General features: G+C 35.6%; 1 pseudogene; it reads left to right on the top strand.

Annotated features, from left to right (window-relative positions):
• Positions 1 to 1,438: 1,438 nt before the first annotated feature.
• LOC143379538 (protein lin-54 homolog pseudogene) lies at positions 1,439 to 2,959 on the top strand (annotated as a pseudogene).
• The last annotated feature ends 22,894 nt before the right edge of the window (positions 2,960 to 25,853 follow it).

Raw genomic sequence — 25,853 nt, forward strand, 5'->3', positions numbered from 1 at the left:
CCAAAAAAATTTAAAGAAAAAAATAAATACATGTAAAGATGAAAAATGGTAAATAAAAAAGGTAGCATGCTAACTAATGAGAATACCAGTTATTGGACAGAAAGCAAGTCTACAAGCAACCAGTGCAAAGGCTATGTCAGTAGGTATAAATTTGTTTTATAAATTAACAAATTGTACTAAAATATTTGTTTCTTTCCCTTTCCACTTTCGAGGTTTAAATTGAATGTCTGTTAAGATATAATTGATTTACTCACACGCAAATGTTTTAATGAAACTGTATACTGTGGCTTTCATTTAATTCTTTGTTAACTGGAGGCTGCTTCACTTCTTTAATGAACCATCTTTCTCCAAAGAATCCAAGTATGAGACACATGTTTTTTGTTGTTGTTGTTTTTTGTTTGTTTGTTTTATTTTTTTGAGGGAAAGAAACTTCTAGCTCAAAACCAATGTTGTTTAAATTTGTTTTGAATAGTTATTTTTTGGGTGAGACCTTATTTGAAAATTTTAGAAAAAAAGTGTTAGTAATTCAATTTTCAGCTTGCAGTCATCCGGTGTTCTGGCTATAAAAAACAGAAATTTCCTAAACTGTGAAAGTTTAAAGAATTTACTTTAGAGAAGATGAATTACAAATAATAATAATAATAATAATAATAACCAAATACTAAATGAACAAATAAGTAAAAAAAAAAAAGTGTGAGTGGGGGAGTTCAGGGGCTTTGGAAGCATCTGAGGTAGCTCAGGACATGAGGGATCCATAATTCCATAGAGACAAGAAATGCAATGAAGTGAACCTGACACTCTTGGAAAGGTAAGGCTTTAAATATGCATGTTGCTAAGATGCAGAGCCATTATAATACAAAAGAAAAGACTTCAGCTTGTTAACACATGTTCCAAGTCTCACATTTACTTTCAACATAGTATTCTTACTAACCTGTATTAGTTTCTTAATGCCACAAATGCATGTGTAATCTCTAGGCTACTAACACAAAGATTAATAAAGTAGAACCAGTAGAGGAAAAATGTAATTATATATGATTAATGTAACAGAAGAAAAAAAAATCAGAGAAAATAAGAATATATAAGACTGATCCTTTTCAGAAAGTAGATTATTCTCATTCAAGACTCTGTAAATAAACTTTAAAGGATTGAAATGGTGAAATTTAAGGAAGAGAACTTATGGCACATAAATTGTATTTCAGAAGTTTTTAAAAGAATATGAGATGAATAGAAGAACATTAAATGGAAATGGACAAAATGCTACAATTAAAATTATAGACATAATGTATTATGGAATGAAGAGGAGGTGTGGGGCTTGTGACATTGAACAAACCTGGGTGGGTGTCTTGGAGGCACCATGGCTGCTAGGAGCCTCAGGAATGCCTTGTGAGGAGGCAATTGTGCATCTATTTTTTCACCTGATTAGCTTTCTAGCAGGAGAATGATCATAGAGGTGGTACCAGATGAGATTGCTAACAAGCCTGGAACACAAAACTGTGGTCCAGTAATCATGAAATTGATATTTGCAAAACCAATTAATAGTCATTGCAACTAAGATTCTTTCAAAGTCTACCCCTAGGTTTCCATTAAAGACCAGAATAATATCTGAAAGTGGTGTTATTGTATCAACTTTAATTCAATAATGCAGATGCCAAATAAAATAGCCATCTCACCTTTGAAATCACAAAATTAGGCAATGGAATTCTGTTGTGCAGACAATCACTATTGGAGGAGTAGGCATATCACAATTGAAGATGAGTATTTCTGTGGAAACTGCTTCTAGTTCCTCTAGAACTGCTGACAAATGCCCAGCAGATTCAAGTGCTTTGAAGAAAATTCTATTATGTCTTATTTGTTACTGCCACAACAGCCACTATCTTAATCCAACCAGTTAGTGACAATCCCGGTACAAGCACTAAGTCTCTTTAGGAAGCAAAGCCAGTGGTTGTTAATACAACCCCAGTGCAGATATCAGTTCCATTTATTCAAGCTCAGGCTATCCAACAAGTTTTCCCAAAATCCATCAATCCAGCTTCATAAATAGTAACTAACATCCAACCACAGCAATGGCTTATGATGCCTCTCATCCCACTGCCACAGATCCAGCACATCTTCCCTAACCTGCATCAAGTACTATCCAGGCACCAGCTACAGGAACAGGAATTTTGGGTTAAACAGTGCCTCAAGCTCAATAAATTACTCAGCTGCAGAAGTCTTCATATGTGTGTATAGCAGTAAGCTCTAATTTTATTGGAACATCTGGTACCCAGACCCACCCAAATCTTCCATTCAATGGCATAATCCAATAAGTATCTGCCAGTCATACCAGAAAGCTGTGTAATTGTACAAAATCACTGTTTTAAATTATACTGTCATTGCTTTGTAAAAGGCAAATTTTGTAACAATAGGTAACATGAAAATAAAAAGCAAAAATCAATAATGGCATATCTTTAAAGAAACAGAAGACAAGCCTAAGATAGAAAAAGGAAATGGGGATCATCATATCATTGTTATAGCAAGGGATGTAACTGCCAATATCAGAATGTCTTAAAAAGTACTGAATGCTATGAGACAAAAATAATGTGTTCCTCAATATTTAAATGTGTTGGCTCAAGAATTTTGAAGAAAGCACCATAAGAAAGGCATGGATGAATTTGGCAGGTAAAGCTGAAGGAAGAGTGCAGCAACAAGCAGCAGAAAGCTAAATTATCTTCTCAGATTATTTCAGACATGCATACTAGGCCAACACTGGCTTTGAATATTGAAGGAGAAAAATTGCCATTTATGTTTATCAGTAAGGAAGTAGTCATTGGCTTCACACCCAGGCAGAGCAGGCAGACAAGAAGAGAGAATCAAAAGAAGCAGCAGAGTGGGTAATTTTTGAGGCCTTGGCTGATGTTTGATGTGCATCATCAAGTCTGCAGGAAAAGCGAAAAGTGATCCTAGTACCATGAATTTTTAGCTCTTGCACAACACTGATAATAAACCTGTACAGAAATGTTAAGGATGCTTGACTTTCCAGAAGATAGTATAACAATTACTGTATTTTAATTCAGTCCTTTTTTAAAAGAAATATTAAATTATAATATTGAAAGAGAAGAAAATTTAAATGAGAAAATTAGGACATTATAAATCTTAGTTAATTCTATGTCCCTACTAAATTGGATTTTTTTTAAATTTTTTTCTTTACTGTGTTATATAGATTCTTAATTTCCCTAAGTGTCATAAGAATCATATGTCCTATTCTGATCCTATTGGCAAAGAACATTTATAAATCATCATAATATAATTTATAAAGCATGGTGTTGTATGACTTTGTTCAGTAGAAACAGCCAAAGAGGCATTGGTATTGCCCAGTTATGCTTTGGCTCTAGATTTAGAATAACTTTGGAAAATCACAAGGGGGAAGAAATACCCATGCACAATTTTAAAATTAAAAAGTTATATTTTCAAAACCACAAAAAATATTAAGATACAATAAGTGACTTTTAATGGAGGGAAGTTTTTCTTTAACGAGGAATGGCTAACAGCTTAGGAATCTCTCTTTTTTTTTTCAGAGGTGATATGTGTTTGAAACAGTAAATAAATTGTGGAAGTGATTACGGAGTATTGTTAAAATAAGGTATTTTGAATATAATTAAACATTATGTAGTGGTAACAGGTCTTCACATAACTATCAAGTATAAAATTTGACTTGTATGGAGAAATAAGGAATATAGAATCTATAAGAGATGAGTTTAGGGAAATATTTTTCATCAATACAGTTCTCTTCATTAACTTCTGAACTAAAATCTTTCAATCTTTCAAACCAAATAATAATTCTTACTTTTTAAAAAATCAAATGGAGTACCGAAAAAATAGTATTCAAAATTATAATGGGATTTGATTTTATAAGGAATGTTTAATATGCTATTAAATTTTGCCAGTGATTTGGTAAGCTGAAGGTATCTGCATTTTTTTTTATAATTGGGAAAATAGCCTAAATCATTTTCATTAATTTCAATATTCTAAATTCAAGAGCATTTTTAAAAGTAGGACTCCAGATTTTATGAGAGGAAAAGCACATGTTGGTATTCAGGCATTTGTTAGGTACTTAAATACTATTACTCAGTATTTATTACTCTATGATTATTACTTATCTACAAGCACTACATAGTTGTATGTATCAAATATACATTTATATATGTATATATTTTCAAGAATATGTATATATTTTCAAGAATATATATATATTTACAAGAATATATATATATATATATATATATATATATATACACACACACTCATATCAAAATGCAAGATATAAGTAATAGAAATTAAGCAATTCAGAAGAGTATTCCATTATTCATTAAAGTATACTTCTTTAAATTTTGCATTTATAAAATTATAGTGTATTAACTTTAAATGTAGATACTGCAGATATTCTTAGCACCTGAATCTTATATGTTAATTAAAATCTGTATAAGTGTAAATTAGCTTAAGATATAAAATAACATCTATTCAATTATTTTTCAAAAGATTGCAATTAAGTTTTTAGTATAAATTTAAACTTTGTTAAGTTTGTATATATTCCATATTAATTCTAACTGCAAAATTGTTATGTGTATTTATATATAGTGTGCAAAAATGTAAAATTTTGCTTTTAATTGTATAATATGTATGATGACATTGCTTAAGAATTTTTTGTTTGTAATCAAATGCTACTGGGTTTTGATTTTCAAGAAGTTATCTAAAGTCCTCAGCCTTTTTCTTTCCAAGTAGTACTCACTAAAAAAATATATATATATATATATATATATATTTAGGTGTTTGTATCAAATTGCTGAACAAGATTAATAGCCACATTAATTCAACAATTTTAAAAGACTATTTGGGGAGGTTTGGGCATATAATTTTCTAGCTTTGTTTACATCCCAAAGCAGAAAGATTACATTTAGTATAGCTATTCAGATATACTTTTCCATATTGTAAGAACTGAACAGCAAAATCAATCATACAGAAACATATATATTATACTGTGTAAAAAATTTATATGCACACACACACACACACACACACACACATGCATGCCCGCGCACACACACACACGTCAGGCTGGCTGTAGGTGAGCATGGACTGCTGCCCTAACCTGTGGAAGGCCTGAGTTTGAGCCATTTCTAGCACAGAGGGAGGAGCAAACTCATGAATTTTTGACTTGAGTAAACACCATTACAATTGGGTGCTGATTTCCAAAAGCATACCTTGAGATTTTATTACAGAAAGGGAAAAAAGATGTATGTTGGCAAAGTTGTACATATGACCAAGTTGCATGGAAAAGACACTGAACACATTTACATTACAATCTGAAAAAGAAATTATTGTGAAAAGTATTGCTAAAAAGGGAAACAAATATTTAATTATAATGCAATTGGGGAGTTTATAGGAAAAAATAAAATAATTATGAATTTATATGAATCTAATGAGATAGCTTTTGAATTTGTAAAGCTCAAAATGGGAAATGTGTGTAAGAAAAAAATAAACCAATTTACAATGTAACCATACATACCTCAACTGTTTCAATATGTAGTATGTCAGTCAATGAGGACATAGAATCTGAACAGTATTATTGAAAAACATACAAAATACTGCACCAGCTATTGAAAAAGTTCACAACTAATTCAAGTGCAGGTGGATTATTTGTCAAAATTGGTTATGGTCCAAGTATGAATACCAAAGGTTTGAAATAATTTAGTACTATATTCTAACTATTATGGAATTAAGCAAGAAATCAATAACAAAAAGATAAATAAAAACCCACAAACCTATGAAAAGAATGTGTTAATTCCAATGGAAATTTATAGAATATTCCAAACTCAATAATAGTGGGAAAATGAGACATATCTAAAATTACAGATGCATTAAAAATTTTTTGTAGTGTTTTTGGCGCTTAATACAGAAAAGTGACTAAATAATTGACTAATTTCAAGAAAATAACAGTAAGTAAATATTAAACACCAAAAAGTCTAGAGAGAAGAAATAATAAAGAAAACATTTAATAAATTCCAAAGACACATAAGGTCTCAAAATCATTACACTGATACTGGAATTGTCTGGAAATATAGTTTACCATATCTCACATAAGAAGTGGGAAATATTAACTCTCTTTTCATTAAATAAAATTAAATAATAATTAAAAGCATTAGCATCACAGAGAAGTTCAGGCCCAGGTTGCCCTCCTGGACAGTTCTAGTAAACAGTTAAGGAAACACTAATACAAATCTTAAAATCTGAGTACAGAATTTCAGCTGATATTACGAGGTCCATATAGAAACCTGATTCTAAAACATGCAAAACCTCACAAGAAAAACGTTTAATATGTATCATGGATATAGATGCACAAACACTCTTGAAAATAAGAGCAAATTAAATCCATCAATATATCAAATATTACAATGAGGTTCAGATTCAAAAATACATTATGTATTTACAAAACCAATTATTATGTGTCATGTTCAGAGAGGAATAAAAAAATGGTACCATAAAAATATTTTTAAAATTTTAACACACATTCATTTTAATACTAGTATTTCAGTAAATTAAGAAAACGTCATTAAACTAGAAGAATTATCAGCAGAATGGAAAACCAATAAAATCTTTTATTATGTAAGTACAATATTGAATACAAGTATTAAAATTGGACACTTTTAGGTCTGGGCTTTGGCTCAGTAGTATAGCAGTATCTAGCATGCATGAAGCAATCAGTTCCATCCTCAGAACCACATAAAAATTCATAAAAAAATGGTGTTCTATCTATCTACAACTAAAAATAATATAATTAAAAAGTGAACACTTTTAGAATTAAAAAGTGATGGAGCTGGGGTTGTAGCTCAGTGGTGGAGCTCCTGCCTGATGTGCAAGGCACTGTGTTTGATTCTCAGCACCTCATACAAAGAAATAAAAGTATTATGTCAATCTACAACTACAAAAATATTTTAAAAATATAAAGTGAAGCAAAAACATTTCTCAACACAAATTTCGGTTATCTTTTTATATGTTAGGAAAAGGTAATTTGAAAATAAAAATTTTTAAGTGAATCCCCTTAAGTAGAATAATAAAACACCATATATCTAGTTAAAGATGTTTAAAGCTTTACAGAAAAAAATAAAAGCATTTGAGAGAAGTAGAGATGTTTTCAAAAGGAGAATTCCCATCTATGTTCATGAACCAAGAGGCTTTGCATTACAAAGATAGTACTTCTTTCTTTATTAACCTATAGATCATTGAAGTTACAATATAAATTTCTGTGGGCTTTTTCTCTTGTACATGAAAATAGACATAGCTGATTGTGGGAATTATAAGAAATGAGGAAGTGTACTTTTATGAATATAATATTAAAAAATAAATTTGGAGTCTTTGTCTACCAGATGTTGAGATTTATTTTAATTTTGAATAAGACAGTTTAATGTTAGCTCAGACATTGAAAAATAGGCCCCAGTCGAACAGAATGTTGAAGTAAATCTTTGAGTTAGTTTCTTGACACATCTTTAGCTAACATTGAGGGAAAGTGGATCCTCAGTTTGGAATTAGTGCAGATGGACTTCTACCCAGGGTGGAGGGACAACCATTGGCTCCTCTTTCTATCCCATACAGAGACCAATACTAGGTGAGTTCTGGCTCTCAGGTGAAATGTAAAACAATGACCTTTCTAAAATCAAAAATGAAGGAGAAACTTATTGATGGAACACCACCACAATAATCAAGGAAAGGATTGGTAAATTTTACCCCACTTAAGATAGTCTGTTTATCCAATTTGGTGGTAGGAGACTAAGAAGGTGACACTAAGGCTAGAGTAAGCATTAGCAATGCACATATAGGACAGGGAACCCACAACTAAAACATGAGTCATCAGACAAATTGGGGCAAATGGAGTGGTGGCCAGGGTGAGTCAGAGTGCCTGTGGTAAGCAGGACATGTAAAAGTGTGGAGCTTGCCAGGCAGATTGGGGGTCCTTAAGTGTTGTGAGTAAAGTTACCCCAAGCTGTCACCCTTATGTGGCCCTTCTGAGACTAGCAAACATAGTTGTTGTTTTTATAGTCCTCACAGTAAGTCTTCCAGTCTTGCTCTTCCTCCTGCTTCTGTTCCTTTTTCTGCATATAGTAAGAACAGATAAATGCTTTTTGTTATTAAAAAGACCAGAGTACAAGTAAGGAAAAACACAAATTACTGCAATCATATATATATATATATATATATATATATATATATTTAAAAGAGATGATGCAGAAAAAGAAAAATAAAAAAGCAACCCCGGTGCCCCTGTGGTAAGAACAACCATCTTCTCTGGCTCTGCTTAGTGAAAAACTGTTCTTTGCAAGCTCAGAAATTATCCCAATAGTTATGCTTTGCAGTGAAGTGTTTGTTTTGTATCTTCTTCAAAAAATGAGGAAAAATTCATATCACTGTTACTGTTACTCTGGTTAACACTGGTTCATGTCCATTCAATGTCATTAGGGCTCTTTCTGCTGTACTCAAAGCAGTCTGAGTTTCCAGATTATGAAGTGGAATATTTGCACACACACACACACACACACACACACACACACACACAATACACACACACACAATACACACACACACACACACACACACACAGAGAGAGAGAGAGAGAGAGAGAGAGAGAGAGAGAGAGAGAGAACACATATCCCATTCCCTTGAGTTACTATTTCTTGGTACAAGATACTTTGAAAGAACTCGTGCCTCATGTGGATCTAGGAAGAGATTGAAGCCTGGTTACCTGAAGTCCTGCTGCAATTTGCCCATTTCATGGCCTGTGCTTCAAAAATACTCCCTTGTGTTTTCTCAGGATGCTTTCTGGGCAAGTATTGCTCTGGGCTCCATGACATCAGCTTGGGTGAGCCTTGAAGTGACAGGTGAGGAGATTTTAAACTCTTATTTCATTGAACATGTGACTGGAACCAAGCTTGTTTTCAAGACCTTTCCTGAAACTCCTTTCAGATCAGTAATTAGAGACCCATACCTTAAGATCTCTCTTATTGTAGAGTAAAGTATTGGCGAGTGAGTAGGCTAAGTCACAAATTTGTTATTGTAAATAATGTTTCAGTGTATTCAAGTATATGTGGGTGTTTATGAATTTATGCTTAGCTTAATGATGTGTTAAATTGTTAGTTTTATTCTCCATAGATTTTGTAGTTGATCTGGGATAAACTTCACAGGAGCATCATGTAAGGGCTCTGTGTTATGGAATAACACCAGGCAGATACACTTTGTTATTTATCTGTTCCTTAAAAATTTATTGCTTACCTTCTGCTAGGCTAGCTGTGCTTGGTACGAGGGACACAAATTCAGAAAGACCTTGGCCCAAAGGTGCTCTTTTTACCTTTTAGGACCTTTCTGTTTAGCACAGTGAAGACACACAAATAGTTACAAAAAGAAAAAAAATAGGACTTTTTTGAGAAACTAGTAGGCTTCCAAGAGATAAATGTTACCCCTGACTCCATTACCACTTGCAGAAGTCGGTGCAGAACCATATTCTGGACACAAAATCCAGCATCTGTAAAGTAAGAAGGGGAAGGAACTTGGCATTTACACTGTATTTTAAGTACCATAGCAGAGAGGACAGTGTTGAATGTACAAAATAGTGGGAAGTTAGCCGCTCAGGCAGAAGCCATGTCATAGAGGGCTTTTTCCAGTGTGCTTCTATTCTGTAAGAGAAAAGAGCTTGCAGAATGCTGAGGAGGGAGGTAATATTCTCAGGTCCCTGCACTGGGGAAGGTATACTGTCCTTCCCAGGTAATAGACAGTGAGTTTTGCCCCTATTCCTGGTCAGAAGTAAAAAATGCCACATGAAAGGATAGGTTCCTGTTTATTCATTCTTCTCTGAAGCAGAGGTGGAGGAGGAGTTCTACACATGGATTACCTTAAGATTGACACACATTCATTATTTTTTTTTAATGCTTAGATTTTGGGATTAGAGATTTCTAGAGCTAAGTTTTAAAACTCTGTTTTATATATAAGTCCTATTCATTTTAATTATTGCAGGAAAGAAAAAGAAAGAAATAAAGACAATATTTCTAGCTTGATGACACATGAAGACTTTTCAAAAAGTCCTCATTTGTGTTTGCATAATTTTCTATAGCTTTTCGAGAAACTGGTAATTAATCCAATGGAGGAATGTGTTTCCTAACAGCATATGGCTGTCATCCAGTGCCACTTTGGCACTAATGCTATAAATTAGGTCTCGAAGAAGATAGAAAACATAGTTACCAATGCAAGGATAAAGAATGTCTTCCTCACTTCTAAAATATTAAATTTAGTTTAATTCCATGGCTGACAAGTTGGTCCTCTGTTATCTTTGGTTCTCACATCTATGAACTCCAACAACTGCAGATCCAAAATATTTTAAAAATTGATTTCTTTTTCACTGAACCCATGTAGACTACTTTTTTGTCATTATTTCTAAACAATACAGTGTAATGACTATTTACCTATTAACTATTTCTATTAGATAAATACAATAATTTAAAGGTAATTTAATATATCCAGCTGGGTACCATCAGATTATATGCAAGCACTGCCTTTTTAAAGAAGGAGCTGGAGCTTCAATGGGCTTAGGTATCCATGAAGAGTTGTGGAATCAACTCCTTGGGTGTTCTGAGGGACAGCTGTGTACAGTTTCAAGGATTACTATGAAAACTGGGTTTGCTAAGCTAATCAGCTTTGTTAAGGCAGTAGAGTGATTTGTCAGAGTAGAGGATATTTTCAAGGGATGAAATGCACATAAGTTCAGTATAAGTTTATCATGTGGTTTATTGATGTCTAATTAGATTAGTGCTAAAAATTTTTGCAAATTAGAACTAAGTATTTACCATACCCTCTTACACATAATGTTCTTTGTTCTTTAGTTCCAGGTGCAGGGAGACAGACAATAAACCAACAAATAAATAAGAATCTTGTCTGTAAAAGGTTTTGAGTATTTTGGACAAATATAAAGGAGTAAGGTGGGTGGGCATACTGCCCTGTGATTGAGAACAATGGAACTCATAGAGGAAGTGAGATGTGAGCAAATTCTGCAAGGAGTGGAGTGAGCAGCAATGTGGTCATCAGGGGAAGAGTATGCATGGGAGAGGCCCACAGGAGCTGAGGTATGGATGGGGATATAGAAAAGGAGGCACAGAGGCTGGTAGCCTCTATTAATACTTTACCTGACCTTGGCCAGGGATTCTGGGGCAGCTTCCCTTGGCAAAACCCTGAGTGCTGCTTCTTGCTCTGGGACTCCACTTGCAACCCATTGAAGCACCATTGCTTGTCTGATGCCTGAGATTATTTGATTTCTGTCATGTCCCAGGTTGGAGATGACAGTAAGAGACATCACCCATGTCTGGTAAAGTTAGTTCTCCAAGCTGCCTGAACAGGAACATAATTACAACTTCAAAAATTTGAGTGCCTCAACTTTTTCATTTTTCATAAAGGTATGTCCATTATGCTTAATAATTCGTGCAGCACATAATTCAATCTTTCTCACCTAAAAAAATGCCAGAAAAGAATATTTTACTTTAACTCATTTATGAAGTTAGCTGAATACCAGCTAAAACTTTTCATTAATGTATAGGTAGATTGGATGAATATTTTTTTGGAAACTTGACTTTAACCCTGTTATGTTTGGTCTTTTTTCTCTATGTCAGCACTTCCCAAAATGTATCCTACAGGTATCGATGGAAGTTACAGAATATGGAAATTTTGTGATTCAATGCAGTGCTACTCAGAGTGTGGGCTAGGGACCAGAAACCAGTCCAGTCAAACTCATTACTGGTCTGTAACAAAATTATCAAAGATATTAAGAGTAAATGATTAAAAGTTCAGAAAACATTTTTGAAAAGTCTGTCACTTTTATTTTGGGCCTTTTAATCCTTGATGACTTGTAGAACTTGATTTGTTCAAAACATCACTTCCTGTGTACATTTTCTATTGGTTTCTGTTTTGCTAAGAATATAGAGTTATTTTCACTGAACCCATTTTACCAAGGACCCAGAACATAAAACTTAACAGTTTTTCAGACTCTAAAATTTGTGAAATAAACAAATTAGGCACAGACTCTGTCTCTTTTCTGTTGGTTTGTTTGTATTTGTTTTTGTTGTTGTTGTTGTTTGTTTGTTTGTTTTGTATTCTGTGGTTTTTACACAGAGGCACTCTGCCGTTGAGCTACTCCCTCAACCCCTTAAATTTTTGAGACAAATTCTCTTTAAAGTTGGTCTTGAACTTGTCATCTTCTTTCTTTTGCCTCTAGGTAGCCAGAATTAGATGTGTTCCCAGTTTCTACAAGTAACTTAAAAGAAGGAGGAATACACACCAATCAAATAACTTATGATTCTACTAAAGATGATACGTGACAGATTTTCCTATATGAGGAGTGAACTGTGTCTAAACACTAGGCTTTTATACTTAGCATGTCTTACCTTTTCTTGGGTCATAGAGATTTGTCCATTTTGATTATTAATGCTTGGCAGCTCACAATTTCTCCACCGTTTACAACATAATTTGGTTAAATTGGAGCTACATCCCTGTCATTTTAGTAATCAGCAGCTAAGATGCAATTAGCAACCCCTGCAATGTTGAGAGCCACAGATGAAGGGGCCCCAGCAAACTTCCAGCTGCCAGCAAACTTACAGCTGCAAGAAAACTTCCAGCTGCCACCTGATGATTGCCTTACAGTGGCCCCAGGAAACTTCTAGCTGCCAACTGATTGGCTCCTCTGCGGTGATGCTCATTGGGTTGTTTCCCCACCCTTTCAGACAAGGTAGCTGATCATTAGGGGACTTATTTTGGCTCCACCCAGCTGACCCAGCCAATCAGCCTCAAGAGCAGGAGAAGTGGGGGAGGTTGAGAAGCTTTTGGGAAGCCCATGGTGGCAGTTGGGCTCTGAAGGTTTTCAGGTGGGGTTTGGCGTGTGTGTTCTAAAAATAAAGTTTATTTCTTTTGACAAGTGGCTCCTGAATTGTGCCCAGCCAGAATACAGCATTTGGTGGCCTATATGGGAAACAACTGAGGGTAAGTGATAAGGAAAACTGCTCGCCCCTGAGGTCAAGGCGAGAGGATGGGTAGCCATTTTAAGATCCTTCTTCTTCTTCTTTTTTGTTTTTTTTTTGCTTTTGTTTTAAGTTACCTGTGCCTGGAGATGAGTGAAACTGAAGAAAAATCGCTCACATTGGAAGAAAAACTATTTGCGTCTGAGGAACAGATAGGGAGAAAGGATGGATGGACATTTCAGGAGGATAGAAATGCTGATATAATGATTTTGTGTTGTTCCATTTTTGTTTCATTCTGTCTTAGTTTTGTTTGGAGATATCTTGTTGGGTTGTATTATAGTAGAAATATGGGATCAGAAATTAGTAAAAAAACAAACTGAAAGAGTTTTAAGTAAATTGTTAGAGGAAGGAGGTATTCCAGTAAAATCAAGAGCAGACAGGGCATACATTGATATAATACAAAAATGTAGCCCATAGCTTTTTAAAAAGAAGTTGTTAAATATATCACAATGGAACCATCATGGTGAAGATTTTAAAAGAATAGAAAAGAAAAGCCAAGGGACTCTGCCAGTTGGCATATTGACATTGTGGATGCTTGTATCTTGTTTGCTTAGTCCAAAGCCTTCAGTACAGACAATGGTAGAGGAAGGAGAAGACATATTGATTAAGGTAAAAGAGAAGGTCTCTCAAGTTAGTCAGACAGAGGAAAAAATTCAAGTAAAAGAGAAAGTTTCTCGAGCTAATCAGACAGAGAAAGAAAGTTTAGAGCATAAAAGCCATCGGGGGGAAGTTTCAACAGGAGACTGCTACTAACACCTTTCTATCACCAGAGGGCTTAACTGTCCAACCAACAACACCACCTCCATATGCTGAGAGGCCCCCAACCCCCGCAGTTAATAGTTGGGATTCTGAGACAGGATCTCAAATATTAACATGCCCTGTATTTCAGCACCAGTTGAGCAGTGAATTCACCATGCTTTAAATTTCAAAAAACTGAAGCAGCTAAAAGAGGCTGTAACAACCTATAGTCCTCAAGCACCCTTCACTGTAAGCTTGGTTGAATCCATTACCAACTTGAACATGAAGCCAGCAGGTTGAGCTAATATGTGTAAAGCTGTGCTAAATGGAGGACAATATCTGTTATGGAAGGCTGCCAATGAGGAATTTTGCAAGGAGTCGGCTAGGCAAAATGCAGCAGCTGGTTATCCTGAGAGAAATCTAGATATGTTGTTAGGAAAGGGACCTTATGAGGATAGGTGGCAATATATTGCATATGATCCTAGTGTATACATACAAATTGCTGTAAATGCAGTTAGGACATGAAAGACTTTACAAGGACATGGAGGTTTACAAGGTCAATTATCTAAGGTAATACAAGGAGCTAATAAACCTTATGCTGAATTTGCAGATAGGCTTTTTCATCAGCTACCAGAGTTTTGGGGAATACAGAACAAGGAATGCCATTAATAAAACAACTGGCTTATGAGCAAGTAAATTGTTGGTGCAGAGAAGTTATTAGACCATGGAAACATGAAGATTTAAACACATATATTAAATTATCTAGAGACATTAATGAACAACGGCAAGTCGTGGCAGCTGCAGTACAACAGGTTTTAGATGCCAGGCCAAAAATATGCTACAATTGTTAACAAACAGGACATTTTAAAAGGAATTGCTCCATAAGAGGAGGGTTTCATAAAACTAGGTATCAAAGGAGTAGAATACTGGGAATTTGCCCATGATGCAGTAGAGGGGGACAATGGGCTAATGAATGCCATTTTCAAACCACCATAGAGGGTATTGCATTATCAAAAAATGAACAAAGATCAGGTGTTTATCCATGGTATCGTGGAGAAAGGCATCGGGCTCCATTGCCAAAAAATGCACAGGGGGGCTCAGTGCTCTGGGGCCCAAGACCACAAATATATGGAGCACTGGAGTAACCCAGCAACCCCATCAGGGTAGTGCCAAAGACATATTGTCTATTAAATCCCTCACTAGACAAACCAGAGGAAGTGCAGGAATAAACATCTGTGCCTCTGCTAGAAGAGTACTAACTCCAGAGATGGAAGTTCAAATCATTCCCAAAGGGGTAAAAGGACCTCTTTCCAAAGGAACAGTAGGCTTATTATTGGGATGCAGTTCTTCTACTCTAAAAGGACTAAGATAGGTCCAGGGGTAATTGATCCCGATTATAAAGGTGAAATAAAAATTATAGCCAGTTCTTAAAAGGGTACATCAGTAATTTCACCAGGAGATAGAATAGCACAGTTACTAATAATACCCAGAATATATGATATATTTTCCAATCCTAATGTAGAAAGAAGTTTCAAGGGATTAGGCTCCATAGGTGTAGATTGGGCTATGCTTTCTTTAAATTTAGATTCTTGCCCCATGCTAAAACTAAGTATTCAAAGACATGAATTTAATAGGCTACTGGATACAGGTGCAGACCTTAGCATCATCTCCCATCAAGAATGGCCAAAACATTGGCCATTACAACAAGCCACTCAAATGCTTTGAGGCCTAGGAGTGGCAACTAATCCCCATAGAAGTGCAATGGCATTAGATTGGAAGATCCTGAAGGATGTGAAGGAACTATACAACCATATGTATTGGATCATTTTCCTATAAATTTATGAGCATGAGATGTCCTAGACTAATTAGTTTTGACATTAACAAAAAACATCAATCAAAATGTACCCACTATTATGTCTAGAAAAGGTTTTAGGTAAGGAAAAAAAATAGAAAAACAAGAACAAGCTATAGGAGGACCAAAATAAATAGATCAAGGAACAGAAAACATGGGTTGGATTTTCAGAAGGGGCCACTGGGACAATAAAGATTACTTGGAAATCAGAAAGACCAGTAAGGGTTCCTCAGTGGCCCCTGACTAAAGAGAAGATACAATCAGCCCATGACCTGGTGAAACAACAATTAGCAGAAGGACATATACAACCTTCTGTATCTCCCCATTATAATTCCATTTTTGTCATCAAAAAGAAATCTGATAAATGGAGATTATTGCAAGATTTAAGAGCCAGAAAATGTCCCCCAATAAGCAGCTCTGTGGTCTGAAAGGGCGGGAAAACAACCCAATGAGCATCACTGCTGAAGAGCCAATAAGTTGGCAGTTAAAAGATTGCTGGGACACTGTAAGCCAATTATCACCTGGCAGCTGGAAGTTTGTTGGCAGCTGAAAGTTTACTGGTAGCTGAAAGTTTGCTGGGGCCCCTTCAGCTGTCACTCTCAACAGAAATTAACTAAGGTCCTGACCCAGTGATTGCTTGGAGTCGGGGTCTGTTTGTGTGTTTCCACAGGGAGAATGGCAGCCAATTTGGATTCCAGAGAGATTAACTAAAGGGATTTCTACAGACCAAAAAGAAGATGATTCGGCTTAAATCCATAACAACTGATATCCAGAACACCAGTTTGGCTATTCTTACATTTGCGACAGAACCAGGATGCTTTTTTCAATGTCTATTTTATAATTTCCCATATCATGAAGTTTCATTTTGTGTTTTGAGCTCATACAGACCTAGGTTAATGTGTTGCTCATCAGTTCTATTTTTTGACTATAGAGTTTTTAAACATTGCAATGGAGATTTCATCTGCAAAAAGTTATAAGGCCGTTAATATTATGCGTTGTATGTATTATATTATGTGTGCACACTTGTGTTTGGTGTTACATGTTTGTATGTATTTAAGTCCATATATCATATATGATGAGCGCTCATGAAAAAATGGATCCACTTTTTTTTTATTCATGTGATTTAAATGCTTTAATTTAAATTGGGTAAACAGTTATTTAGGATTATTTTATTATGTGAACAAAAAAGGAGGTTATCAGATCTGTTTGTTTACTTTCACCTTTCCTTTTCATTATATTTAATAATTCTGTTCAAGATAATGTAAATTGTTAAGAAAATTGTTTTCTGTTAGTGCCTTCTGGAATGTTACATAATTTTTTTCTTTAGCCATTATTGCCAGAATTCCTATCTTCATCCCAGTGCTGGTGAAGACAAAGATAAAACCAATCTACAGCTTCTGCAAGAGCCATCACTGAAGTGCTTGCAGAACTTGCCTGGACTATGTATCACTTGTATGAATTGTGAACTCACTTGTATTCATTGTGAACTATCTGTTGGTGCAGCGACTTGTAGTAATATTGGGGTATTTTTGCTGATGGTGTTATTGGTGGTACAATTTTTTCAAAAGGAGCCATCACTGAACTGCTTGCAGAACTTGCCTAGACTATGTATCACTTGTATACATTGTGAACTCACTTGTATGCACTGTGAACTATCTGTTGGTACAGTGACTTGTGGTAGTGTTGGGGTATTTTTGCTGATGGTGTCATCAGTGATACAATTTTTCCAAAAAAAGTCATCAATTGGCTTGGTGTATCCTCCTGTCTTCAGCTAAAATTAGGGGGTCAAACGAAGTGAGGCAAAGCACCTCATCCCCCACTGGTACAAAGACCTATCTACAGGTGTGGCTGTATGCTGGACTGGTAGTCAATGATGGGTAGGATACAATTGCAATGGTGCCAACTTAAGATAGGAGGCTGACACCTTGAGGTCAGCTCATTCTATGATGGGTAAGAACCATAGGTAGTATTGGACAACCTAAGGCAGGCATGGCCCCTAAGCCACATCTTATTGTTTACGCAGAGAGGGGAAGATGTTGAGAGCCACAGCCGAAGGGTCCCCAGCATACTTCCAGCTGCCAGAAAACTTACAGCTGCCAGCAAATTCCAGCTGCTAGCTGATGATTGGCTCACAGCGGCCCCCTCAAACTTCTAGCTGCCAACTGATTGACTCCTCTGTGTGATGCTCCTTGGGTTGTTTCCCCACCCTTTCAGACCACAGAACTGCTAATTGGGGGACTTTTTTTGGCTCCACCCACGTGATCCAGCCAATCTGCCTCAAGAGCAGGAAGAGTGGGGGAGGTTGAGAGGCTTGTGGAAAGCAGGTGGTGGCAGTTAGGCTCTGAAGGTTTTCCTGAAGAGCTGTGTTGTTTTGCGTATGTGTTGTAAAAATAAAGTTCCTTTCTTCTGACAAGTGGCTCCTGAATTTTGCCCAGCCAGACTGTGGCACTGGAGTGTGGATGCCAAATTTACATGTCGTATGCTGAGCCCTGTCCACTGTGAATATTCCACTCTCATTGGTGACAGCTACTGGTGGATGATTTGATTAATCAGTAGCTGCATAAACTGTGGTGTCCTTCCCTATACTGAATGCTAACACCACCTTTTAATGAGATAATTCTTAGCATTTCTTTGAAGATTTTTTTAAGTACATAGTGTTTATTTAGTGGTTTTGTGAAACATTTATTTTACTGGTTTCTTTAAAAATCAAATTAGAGGGGTAAAGCCCCTTCTTCTCTCAAATTTGCATTGTGTTCACTTCCATTGTCCAGAGGAAATAGGGTGTTTTCTGTTTTTCTTTTATTCATGTACTGAGTTGGCAAAGGTCCCAACAGAATAACTGAGAGTACAGTCTCTGGCACTGGATTGCCTAGGGTTAAAGACTTGCTTCACCAAGGTGATCTTCCTGAGGTAACTCAGCTTCACTGATCCTAAACTTTGTTCTCTTTGTTCAGAGGTGATAATAGTGCATATATTTTCTGTCATAAAGTGAGGAACTCAGTGACTGCATTATGTTGAAGCTTTCAAAACCACCTATGTTCAGCAGAGCAAACAACATCCAGGGTTTCTGCTTTCTGGCTTTATAATATCTCAGAAAGATGAACAACTTTTTTCATTGAATCGTGAAAATTGACACAACCTCATTTTAGATTAAGGGGTAATTTAATGTAAATATAAAATGGTACACTTTCTGTGGCTGTCTTACATGTAAATCAATAGCAGATGATTACTTTAGACCCAAACTGTCATTTGCATATTGTAGAACACCATGAAGTTCTGAAATCTCTTTGGGAGTAGCACAGTTCACTAGAGTGTGAAGACAGGTGTCCCTGAGTGGATCACTGGGCTCAAGTTCTAGTATGTGGTGTCATGTTCAGTTAATAGAATATTGTTCAAATTCCAGGTCTTATTTTCTGAATAAATAAGTCAATATAATAATTGGTATTATAATAGTTTTTAACCAACACACAACATACTTCTGTAGAATACTTTCTCGGGAAGTTGACACATAGATAGATGTCAGTGATTTTCTCCTAGCTAAGTATTTTTCTTTGAGTGCCATTTGAAAAACATTGGTACATACATATGTATGGGGAGGAGGAATGAGAAACATAGGACAGTGGAGGAGAGCAGTGCAGAGGAGGAAAGACAGAAGTTAAGGGCATTTTATCTTTGCTGTCTATGGGAGCAGGTGGTCCTCCCTCTGCTGCCTTTTCTGAACCTTTTTTTTGGTCTTTTGCTTACAGCAATCTTCCCAGTTCTAAATATTGTGAATCTTTATGTTTAATTCTAGGCCCTTTATTCTTTTTGAGCTAACTCTGAAGGTGTTATCATCATACCATAATTTGATTTCCACAGAGTTTCTCAAAGTGCCCCAATGTTTATCCTTATTAGAGACACCTGCTTTGAGAGAAGGAAGTGTGCTTTACAGCCTGAAAGTGTCATATTCTTAATGCATGATGAAGTAGCATCACCTGAAGGCTCTTCACAAACTGAGCTCCTGGGCCACTTATCTGTCTGCCCAGCCAGGAACCCTGAGTAATTCTGGACACCTACTTTTTTCTTAAACCTGTGTCCTCCCCATTATTAGTCCCTCCAAGTATAGCTCTAATTTGTCCCTCTCTCCCCACTACCCCCAGGTAGGCTGTCATCAACTGTTACCAGACTACCCAAAGTCTCCTAACTTGTCCATCTACCCTCTCTCTACATTCTACATATGTAATTTCACATTTACACATGCATATATGTGCCCCCCACACACAGGTTAAAGCTTGTCAGTGACTTCTCATTGCTCTTGAATCCCATATTGTCACAGGAGCAGCAGAGTGTTCTATCTCTGTGCTTTATCCTCCCTTGTTTCCTGTCTTCTATGCCCCCTTTGACTTCCTTAAGTGAGTTTGCTTTCTGCTCCCTTGTCTGTTTTTGTTCTCTTCATTAGAAAGTTCTTTGCCTTATGTTCAAACAGCCTCTTACCTGCTTACTCTTTTTCCACTTATGTAACTTCTTTGGTACGGACTTTCCCACCACTTCTTGTCCCCTCTTACAGCACCTTACAGAATTTTTATAACTCTAAATTCAATACATAATTTTTATAATCAAAGTTATTTTATATTTTATATTTAAGATCTTGAAGATCTCTCTGTAAGAGTAATTGCAGTTAAAGAAAAAATCTGAAGCTAAAATCAGAAAAACAAGTTTTTGGACAATATATAAAAAACGCTCATGTCTGCTTCTAGTGTTTTTCAAACAACTGACAAAAAGAGTAAAAGAAAATAAGGATTGGTTTACCTTCTGTATTACGGAATTTCTGCTGATTATTTTTCTTCATTTAAAGCTTGGATAGATTCCAAATGTCACACTACCTTTTTTTCTGGCTTCAGTGAATATTTATAAATATAATGGCAGACCTAGAAAAAATTAACTGCATAGCAAGAGACTTCCATGAGTTTGGGAATTATGTTAGTCTACGAAAATGTGCAAATATATTGTAGAGACTTTATAATTAGAACTGCATATATTTATGAGATTTAAAAATGAATATTTTAACAAGTTTGATTTTATACATAGGTTTATCACTGTCTTTTATTATATAGGCTTAGTAAAAATATATATAAGAAAATAACCACAATGGTGTGAAAAATTTATTAAAGTCATGTAATAAATGCACAGTTTTATGTACCCTGTGTATATCTTGTGTCTACCATTTCTCTTACCATAAGAAAAAAAATAATAAAGATTTCACATTTGGAAAAGAAAGTTTAATAGTTAATCACTTTTGAGAGTAACCTGACTCTAATTGTTGAAACTCATCAAAAATAAGATACTCTCTTAGCTAGGGCTCATCCTGTGTAATATTTAATAATGAGAGAGAATTTCTGGTTTGCTTTTAAGCAATTAGGAAGATGAACTGAAAGTATAAAAATATAAAAAATGGTCTCATATTGGAAAGATTTTTTTAAACCTTTCTTTTATATAAAATAACTCACTTTTTTTTTACCAGAAAAGATAGGAGTTCTGATCATGTGTGTGTTCAAGATAGAAAATCTTGAGAAAAAAAAAATTGTTAAGGACTTGGTATGTAGTAGTGAGCAACCTCAGATGCTTTCATTACAGATTTGTGTTCTCTCTTGCAGAATAGACTTTTGGTGGATGAAATATGAACATGAAAGTACATTAAGTTTGAATAAATTTATGTAAGCCACATATTAGTGACATCAATTGCCATTTGGACTCAAGGACATTTACCTAGTATATCAACTCTTGCAAAATTTCTTAAGAGAGTTTATTAGTAACAGAATCATGAACACATGGTAGAATATACATGTACAATAATGGGAATTTTAATCTTAGTGTTATATCTCTTTATTTTCCCAGAAATTTTTATAAATTTAACCACTTAGTTTGCTATAGTTCTAGTCATCATTGGTAAGATATTCAGTATTGAAATAATACTAAAATAAGAGGAAAAAAGATCTACTTATAGCTTATGGTTTTTAGACTTGGGCTACTTTTAATCATGAAATATTCTTATGTAAGGGTGTACAATTAGATATGTGACTTTACCTGTATTAATATATAATTAAACTACAAACATTTTGCATTCGTTTTGTTACCTAATTTACATATATTTAAAATTGTGTTACAATTCTGATTTGCTGTTTAATAAAAAGGTCTTGTAGAGGAAAGAAAAGCATTTTGATATTCCCAACTTATGAGGTTAAACAGGAGGTTAAACAACAAACCAGCTTTATGTGAAAGAATAGTAATCTTGAGGTTTATTATCAAATCAAAAGAGGAAGTAATAGAGAAACAACTCTAGTATACTTCTGTTTGTGGGAATGGCACACAACCAATTGCACACATGTGCGCATGCACACATACACACATGCACACACACATTTTTCATTGGTATGTATAGACCCCTGGCAGATGTTGATAAATCCATTCTAATTCCCTATTAATATCAGAACATATCTTGTCAAAAGTTATAAAAAGTACATTTCTTATTTCTGTAAATACTATACTTTGCATTTGGTGTGGCCATATTTTGATGTTTTAAACATGCTTTCAATGGCTGCCCTTCCTTTGAACTCACCCATTCCTGGCTTTTCCTGGCCAGATAACAACCCTCTCTGAAAATTTAGTAGTTCCTCATAAATTCTGATTTTGGCATCAAATTTATTTCCTAACTTGAAATTGTGAGCCATGTAGATCAGTAACTTACTATGTGATTTTGTATTATGCTTGTCAAAATCCCGTTATCTATAAGTTCTCAAGACAGTCTGCTTTGTAATTTTTTGTGCTATAAAAGTTCCTTCGTTAAGCCTGGGGTGCTTATCTCTAGCCTATGTTGGCAAAGACAGTTGCTGATCAGCTCTCTTTGAGTATACAATGAGAAGCTTTCTTTAATATGATTTAAAAATGAAGTTGTTAGTCTTTTCTTTACATCGGGTTTCCACAATGTAAAAAAATCAACAGCAGTCAGTGCCTCTGGAGAAGGAAAAGGGACTAAAGAGAAGGACCTGGGGGAGACTTAAATTTCCTGTAATTCCTTTTGTGGGATTTCAATATTTAGAGTCGTAAATTTTATTCAAAAAGTAAAATTTGAAAATAAAAAAAGTTATGTTTACTTTAAAACAACATACTTATGCTGTGTTTTGAGGTTGAACACTATCCCCTTCACAGCCATTCAGTTGGGGTGTCTGGATCCAGGGAAGGCACCCGTTGCTCATGCTTGCTTTTGTTTTGCAGGACTTTGTTGGAAATAGGATATTATGTGAGTGTATTGGATGAATACACTGAAGAAAATAGTGAAAACAATGAAGCTCCCCCGCAAGAAGTAAGTTGAGTGACAGGCTGTATCCACCCTGCAGGGTGCAGTTGGTGTGGCCTTTGCAAATTGAGGGAGACCTGGGTACTTTGCTTTTACATGGGCATTTACTGCAGACTCAAAAATTTATATAAGCTGAATCTCATGTGCTTCTTCATGTCTGTGGTGGACAGTAGACTCTCAAGTTGCTGAGAAGAGGAACTAAGCTCAGAGTGTGCTTGAGAGATTTTTTTTAAAAATAGTTTTATTCCTAGTGTTTGTGTGTGTGAGCACTTACATCTAAATTTATGACTTTATATGATTTTTCATTTCTTCTCAATTATTTATGATTTCATTTAATTTATAAAGAAAACATGTCTGAGGAATAATTATAAAGCAAGTTTTGTAATCCCTGTTGGAAGATGAGAAAGCCAAGTAGGCACATGCTGAGTGGCTTTGGCTGCAGTGCTGTGACCTGTACCTGTGGCAATGCTTAGCCTTGTAAACCTCTGCATCCTCACTGCTAACAGTCATTGAAGTAACCTGCTTCATAGGGAAATGTTAGGTACTAAACAAGCAGGTATATGATGAATGGTAGCTACTTTGTGATGTTATTAATTTCTCATTTATTCTTTTTTTAATTAATTTTTATTGTAGGTTGTTCAAAACATTACATAGTTCTTGATATATTATATTTCACACTTTGATTCAAGTGGGATATGAACTCCCATTTTTACCCCATATACAGATTGCAGAATCACATCAGTTGCACAACCATTGATTTGCATATTGCCATTCTGGTGTCTGTTGTATTCTGCTGCCTTTCCTATCCTCTACTATCCCCCCTCCCCCATACCCTCCCCTCTTCTCTCTCTACCCCCTCTACTGTAATTCATTTCTCCCCCCTTATATTTTTTCTCCTTTCCCCTCACTTCCTCTTGTATGTAATTTTATATACCCCTGAGGGTCTCCTTCCATTTACATGCAATTTCCCTTCTCTCTCCCTTTCCCTCACACCTCTCATCCCTGTTTAATGTTAATCTTCTTCTCATGCTCCTCATCCCTACTCTGTTCTTAGTTACTCTCCTTATATCAAAGAAGACATTTGGCATTTGTTTTTGAGGGATTGGCTAGCTTCACTTAGCATAATCTGCTCTAATGCCATCCCTTTCCCTCCAAATTCTAGATGCTCTTCAATAGACGAATGGATAAAAAAAATGTGGCATTTATACACAATGGAGTATTACTCTGCATTAAGAAATGACAAAATCATTTATTCTTACTTAAATATTTAAGCCACTATTTTCAGGTCACACATAATTTTTTTTTCAAATTTTTTATTGGTACATTATATTTATACATAATGATGGGAATTCTTGTAACATATTTATACATGCATAAATTATAACAATGTCATTTGGCCAATATCATTCCTCAGCACTTCCCCCATACCTCTACACTTCCCACCCCATGGTCTCTTTTGTTTTCTTTTTTTATAGAGAGAGAGGGAGTAAAGAGAGAGAGGGAGAGAGAGAGAGAGAGAGAGAGAGAGAGAGAGAGAGAGAAAATCTTTTCAATATTTATTTTTTAGTTTTCGGTGGACACAACATTGCAAGGTGAGCAATTTACAGCTTGAGCTAAATCCCCAGCCCTGATCTTTTTTCTTTATAGATTTCACTTTTATTTTCATGAGATCCACACCCAATTTTTTTTTCTTCTCTAGCTTCTGATTATCAGAGAAAACACATGACCCTTGATCTTCTGACATAGACTTAGTTCACTTAAAGTGATGGTCTCTAATTCAATCCATTTTAATGCAAATGACATTATTTCTTTTTTTATTCATGACTGAATAAAGTAAAAGGTATATTAAAATTTTGTATATAACCAGGCATGGTGGAGCATTCCTGTAGTACCATCAACTTAGAAGGCTGAGGCAGGAGAATCACACATTCAAACCCAGTCTCAGCAACTTAGCAAAGCTCTAAGAAATTCTGCAATACCCTGCCTCTATTAAAATATTAAAATAAAGGGCTGGGTATTTTAAGTGCCCTGAGTTCAATTCTTGCTACCAAAAAAAAAAATCATTGTATATAAAAACCACATTCTCTTTATCCATTCACCTATTGATGGACATCTAGGTGGTTCCATATTGCTGGGAGCCATCAGCCAAGTAGGTATGACAAATTCCTTGCCAGCTTACTCCCATGCTGTCTAGTGGAAGGACTTCTGAAAGGTGACCTTGCTCAAGGACCAGGGCAGGATCCGTGTTTAGGGTGTTCCCCCTTTAGAATAGGGTGGTTTAGCATAATAGGAGATTAGGGTGTTCCCCCTTTAGAATAGGGCAGTTTAGCATAATAGGAGATTAGGGTGTTCCCCTTTAGAATAGGGCGTATCCTGCTGCTGAGTTCCTCTTGAGTGCTTAGGGTCAGACAGTATATTTTGGGAGACAGAAGCCCATGTGAGGGGGATTTGGGCAGAGTAGTGGATTTGAGCGGAGTGGATTTGGGCAGAGAACATGGATTCCCCCAGTGCGTGTTTGTAGACGGCCGGTGTGAGATCAGGAATAAAGAATTGCTGTTTGAATCTACAAGCTGTGTGGAGACTCGTGATTTGTGCCCAGCCAGAGACTGCGGCACCATATCTTTATTATTGTGTATTGTGCTGCTAGAAATATGGGTATGCCTGTATAACTGTAGTAAGATGATTTGAATTCTGCCATCCCTACTGAAGAGTTGTATAGCAGGGTCATATGATGGTTCTATGCCTAGTCTTTTGAGGAGTGCATCCATAAAGATTTCTATATTTGAACTAATTTGCAATTACACCAACAGTGTAAATGTGTTTTTTTTCTATCTATCCTCTCTACCATTTA

Source organism: Callospermophilus lateralis, chromosome Y, assembly GCF_048772815.1.
Source record: "Callospermophilus lateralis isolate mCalLat2 chromosome Y, mCalLat2.hap1, whole genome shotgun sequence".
NCBI lineage: Eukaryota > Metazoa > Chordata > Mammalia > Rodentia > Sciuridae > Callospermophilus > Callospermophilus lateralis.